This window comes from Pteronotus mesoamericanus, unplaced genomic scaffold (genome assembly GCF_021234165.1).
Source record: "Pteronotus mesoamericanus isolate MK-2021 breed Mesoamerican mustached bat unplaced genomic scaffold, CSHL_Meso_final contig_78, whole genome shotgun sequence".
In the NCBI taxonomy this organism is placed as follows: Eukaryota; Metazoa; Chordata; class Mammalia; order Chiroptera; family Mormoopidae; genus Pteronotus; species Pteronotus mesoamericanus.
The window spans coordinates 10258253-10264752 of NW_026555258.1; positions in this window are offsets into that span (position 1 = coordinate 10258253).

The following is a 6500-nucleotide window of genomic DNA, read 5'->3' on the forward strand; positions in this document are numbered from 1 at the left end:
CACATGAGGTCATAGGTGGAGATCACACACACATAAACACACAGAGTGCTGATCTTTGAATTTCAGTCACTTGTGACCAAGATCCCACCCTAAAGGAAAGAGAGCCAATACGTGGTTCTGCTCAAATACTCATATGTTGGATCGGACTAAAAGCCCATTACACTTTTTCCATAAAATAAAAAGATACCTTTCTCATGTTCATCACTAACTTCATTGATTTGACTATTTTGAGTAAGTCAGCTATCTTCCACCGTTGGCTTCAGTGGGTACAGACCAGGGGTGCTGCTAAACACCTTCCAACACATAAGACAGCCCACGGCAAAGAATATTGGGCCAGAATGTCCATCGTACCAAGAAACTTTGCAAACCAGTTTTGACACGTTCAATCAGTCACAGCACCTTCTCCATACACTGCACAAACCTTTTTCTGTGCATCATTTGCAGTCTCACATTTCTTGAGGAAATAAAACAGTGTAGTCCAAAAATGTTGCATATTTTTGCCCATCCTCAAAATTAAAATGGGAGCACAAAAATTCACCAATTTTGATAAGTCTTTAAAAATGCACTCTGATGTCACAGCTGTCACAGTACAACCTAACAAAATTGTTTCCGATGAAGTTAAAGGCACCTAAGCACTACCAAGAGCCATCGTACAGAAAAAACTAAGCAAACTTTTTGGCCAAGCCAATACGTACATACAATCCTGAGTAACACACAAAGTGAGACATACACACAACACAATGATGGAGCACTCACCCGCACACCCTGACAATGCACAACAACACAACTGACTCATGACACACCTGGTAAACACTCAACTCACCACGTACACAAAACTCAGACACCATACACACATCACCAAAAGCACACAAGACCACAAAACATTCAAATTATCACAAGAAACTCACTCCAACGACACATATGCACACCCAGCCACACACTCGCTACAATAAGGAGCACACACACCCCTACTAATAAAGAGGCCATGCTTCCGCCCCTTCTGACACATCTCCTTGTCGGGGGAAGGCGGTCAGCGTGGGGCAGAGAAGCCTGTTCAGCCACAGGTGCACTCATTAAACCACCACCCACACCCGAGGCACATGGCCACACACATGGTAACATACAGAGAAATCCAAACGACACACCCTCCTGCTGTCACACACGAGTGTGTGACCCACAGTCTCACCAGCACACGCCGCTGAGCAGAGGTGCGGGGTCCCTCTCTGACCTGACCGTGGCTCCTCTGAGGTCTGGCATCTTCCTGTCCAGTATGAGATCAACGAGTGTCACTCCCGATGCTCAGCTGTGATGTCAGTGCTTACGGTCACGGGCGTGAGTGGGGAGCCCCTAGAGGTCGATACTTCAGTCTATGTGGGCTAAACGGGCCTGGGTTTGGCCTAACTCAGGAAGAGTCAGGCCGTGAATCAGGTCCATAGCACACACATGTGCACGCACATTCACAGACACACAGCTATCAAATAGCATGTCCACAAGCATGCGCAATACATGCAGACACAGTCATGGACACAAGTTCTCATATATGCACTTACTAGCACAGAGACAGAGCCGTCCCCAAGTGCAGACATCCAGCCCCTCTGACTGCGTTTTCCTCGGTGAGTTCAGACAACACTACTCCAGATTTTTCCCCAACTCCTCAGGTTTTCTTCAAAATTAGAGGAAGCATTTGGGGCCTTGGCACTTCTACAGACTTTCATTTTGTTTAAACAGTTCAGGAGGAATGACTCAAAAGATAACATGTCCTTACTAATGAGAGACTGACACCAAATCCCCAAGCTTCTGGCTAATTTCTGCCTGCCCTTTGGGGAGCTAAGTGTCCAAGAGCCAGAGGGGCTGGAGACCTAGGGGACAGCGTCTCTCTGATTCCAGTGATGCCCTGGACTCCTTTCTTCTTGGGCATTGTGCCAGCTGGGAAAAAGGATTTTTCAACTTTTTTTTTGAAATGATGTTAAAGATATACAAAGGTTGTATAAATGATATCAAGAACTTATGTATAGGCCTTATACAGATGTCCCAAAATTTAACATTTTACTATGTTTACCTTCTGTGCGTAGGTATGTATTAAAGTTGTATGTTTCAGGCTTAGATTTTCAGGAGATATACCACAGCACATATTATTAGAAAGCGTATGATATTAATTTCTCCAATTACTAGTGTTTTTATCCTTGATCAAATTGCTAAGGTAGTGTCTGCCAGGTTCTCTACTGCAAATTTACCATTTTTGAAAGTTACTATTTAACCTTGTAATTAATAGATATTATTTGGGTAGATAATTTAAAACTCTATAATCATAACTATTTCCATCTTAACCTTTCACCCACTACATTTAATATCCATTGATGATTCTTACATGACAAAATTTTGCAAATGCGGTCACCGGATGGTGATTTTTCTAATCTTATCATTTCTTCTGTTCTTATTAGTTGTATTTTCCTATAAGAGGAACTTTCCCTAATTCCCCACTCATATCCTTTTTATTTATTCATATATTATGGGCTCATGGATTTGTATGAGATATAATCCAACCATTTGATTCATTTTGAAACTTTAGGTTTGTTCATTGCTTACAAGCATTCTAAATGATCTGAGAGAGCCACTAGGAAATATATCTGAAAGAAACAGAGGAAGTCCAAAGTAGGGACTAGGAAACTAAAGATTGTTTACCCACAGAAGGTGGGCCCCGAAGAATGGGTGATGGGATCAGTATAGATGTTGACATGTAACATATAAATTTCTATCTCTTTATACATTAAAGCCCATGAGTTTGAATTGCTATCACCAGTTCTAGTTTGATGTCATAGAGTTCTTTCCAGCCTCTCCATTTCCATGTACATAGCACCTTTCCGACAAGAGTGAGGAGTCACTCCCCTTTACCTGAATGTTTACTTATTTGCTGAGTCTTTGGATACATGGAAAGTAGTTTCAGAATCTTGAACTCATGACACTCTTAGTGACACAGTAACTACAGCCTAAGACTTTGTCTCCAGCTTTTTCTTTTTATTGTGAGAGGACATAGACACAATTCTCAGTCCAATAATTACTTGTTACCTATTTTATTTTCCCCTTTAGTCTAATTATGTTATACTTTAAACATAGCTAGGTTTATTTATTTTGTCTTTTATTTTGCTTTATGCACCCCTTCTTCTTTTTATTTGTTAATTTTTTGTCAGTAGACACCATAGATGTGTGCTGGTGCATAGGTAAACACAGCTCGATGCGTAGGTAAACACAGCTTGCCTCCTAGAACAAACACATCAAAATTACAGCTAAACTACAGAAAAATTATTATTCAGAAACAGCTGAATGGAAATCCTACAACTACAGAATTAAGGAGGAAACCACATTGAAACTTATAGGATGGGCAGAGATGCAGAATGGGCTGGTCCCATAATCCTTTGAGGCAGTTAAAAATCTAGAGGGACATCTCAGGAGCAAGGGGTCCCACCCCAATACCAGGCCTCCCAGCCCAGGATTCCAGTGCCAGGAAGATAAGCTCCCATAATTTCTGGCTGTAAGAAAACAGTAGGTACTAAGGCTGCAGAAGACAGAGACATCCGGATTACCTGGCAGTTCCTCATAAAGGGCCCACACAGAGACTTAGTCAGACTCAATCTCTCTGAGCTCCTGCACAGAGGCAGCAGCTGGAAAGGCACCAGAGGCACACTGGGAAGGTCTGGTGTTCCTGGCGTCAGAGCGAGAGATGGGGGACAGCTTTTGCCCAGAGGGAAATGCAGGCAGAGGCCATGGTTTCTTTTCTGAGCCCACCCATCACAGAGCCACAGAGCCACAGAGCCTGCAGGCTGGCACCGTATCTGAGACTCCGCCAACTTGACTTACACTGTTTGCCCCACCCTGGTGATTTCTGAGGTTACACCCCACCAAATATCTGGGCCCACCCAAGCTGTTCCAGTGGCTTTTCTGTATGAATGGCTTGTCTTGGTTCATGCTTGAGGTTTTCCTAAATTCTCTCAAACAGGCAACATCTGGCCTCAGCGAGCCCCCTACCTCTCAGTAAGTTGCCCCAGGCCTGGCACTAGCAGCTGCTGGCTTTGGTCCAGAGCTTGACCTCATTTGGGCTCTTCTAATCTTAGCACAAATATTAGCCATCTGCAGATTGCTTTAATTTATGCAGGGTTGCCTTGAAGAGAACACAGGTGGCGGCATCTTCTGGAAGGCCCAAGAGCCTGTGTACCCAGTGGACAGCTACAGACCATGTCAGAGCACCACCACCCAACCACCTCCATAAGCAATACACTCAAGGGGCGGACTCAGCAGGGACTAGAGCCCTGCTGAAGTAGGTCCTGCTCTGTGGTGTGCGCCACTGCACAGTGGATCTTCCACGGTGTTTGGAGGTTGGTGGTCAGTGGCCTGGGTAAACCCCTTCTGATGACCTGCCAAGAGCAATCCAGGCTAAAATACAAGAGAAGGGTGTAAACATCTCACATTATTGTTGTACCTCAAGGATCCAGCTTGAGTGATAGGGGAGCCTGTGCCACTCGACCATAGAGGACAGCTACTCCATTAGGCCACTCTACCAAGACAAGGAGTCATGAAAGCTCTACCTAATACATAGAAACAAACACAGAGAAGCTACCAAAATGGGGAGACAAAGAAACATGTCCCAAATGAAAGAATAGAACAAAACTCTGGAAAAAGAACTAAACAAAATGGAGATAAGCACTCTACTAGATATAGAGTTTAAAACACTGGTTATGAGGATGCTCAATGAACTTAGAAGAAGGGCAGGTTAACTCAGAACTTCAACAGCATAAAAAATGACAGGAAACCACAAAAAAGAACCAGTCAGAAATAAAGAATACACTAGTTGAAATGAAGATCAATTTACAGGGAATCAACAGTAGAGTGGTTGAAGCCAAAAATTAAATCAGCAATTTGGAATGTAAGGAAGCAATATATACCCAATCAGAACAGCAAGAAGAAAAAGAATCAATAAAATTAGGACAGTCTAAGGAGCCTGTTAGACAACTTCAAGCGTACTAACACTCACATCATTGGAGTACCAGAAGGAGAAGAGAAAGAGCAAGAAATTGAAAGCCAATTTGAAAAAAATAGAAAACTTTCCTAACATGGTGAAGAAAATAGACATACAAGTCCAAGAAGCACAGAGTCCCATACAAGATGAACTTGAAGAGGCCCACAGTAAGACACATCATAATTAAACTGCCAAATGTTAAAGAGAATCTTAAAAAAAAAAAAAAAGCATCGAGAAAAGCAGTTAGTTACCTGCAAGAGAGCTCCCATAAGGCAGTTGGCCGCTTTCCCAAAGGAACTTTGCCAGCTAGAGGGGATTGGCAAGAAATATTCTAAGTGATGAAAAGCAAGGACCTACAACCAAATTGCTCTAGCCAGCGAAGCTATCATTTAGATTTGAAGAACAGATAAAGAGCCTCCCAGACAAGAAAAAGCTAGTTCGTCACCACCAAACCAGCATCATGTGAAATGTTAAAGGATCTTCTTTAAGAAGAAGGTGAAGAAGATTAAAAATATGAATAATGAAATGGAATCCAATACATATCAATTAATAATTGAACCTAAAAAGCAAAATAAATCAACAAGTAAAACAGGAAGAGAATCACAGATACAGAGAATGCTTTATAGGTTGCCAGATGCGGGGTGGGTCAGGGGATGGGCCAAAAGAGTGAAGGGATTAAGACGTATAAGTTCGTTGTTACTGCATAATCGTGGGGATGTAATGTACAGCATAAGGAATACAGTCGCCAAAGAATACATGTGCCGGACCCTTGGACGTGCGCAATGGTGTGGGGATTGCCTGAGGGGGGGGGCGGTCTGGAGAGAGGGAGGAAAAGGGGGAAAAATTGGGACAACAGTAATAGCATAAACAATAAAATATAATTTAAATTTAAAGACAACAAATTCAGAAGTTTACAAGTCATTATACTCATGTCCCCATCTCTTCTGTCCCATCTCCTCTAGGTAAACAATCTCATTAGTTTCTGATTTATTCTTCCTCTGTTTCTTTTTGCTCAAATGGGAAGACAAATTTTATTTCCCCTTCATTTTCACCTAAAAAGTAGCCTGCTACCAATGCTATTTTACACATTGCTTATTTTCCATTTAACAATATATCCTGATATCTCTTCATACTGTTTCATAGATGTCTTCGGGTTTGTTTGTTTGTTTTTAACAGTTGCAAAATACTCAATTGCATTGATGTTCTGAAATTTCCTTTAGGAGTCCTAGAATGAGATATCGGTGATAGTGTCCTAAATGCCACTGAATTGTGTACCTCAAATGGCCAAAATGGTCAATTTCATGTTTTGTAAAATAAACTACTTTAAAAAATTAAAGAGAAAGTAAGAAGTAATCTTCATACAGCACAAAAAGTAATTATAAAATAAAAATTATTATGATTAATCAGTTAATAGTAGGTGAATGGAAAATATATGAGACCAAACAGAAAACTTGGAATTTGTTATTAAAAGTTGTGTATTTACTCTTAC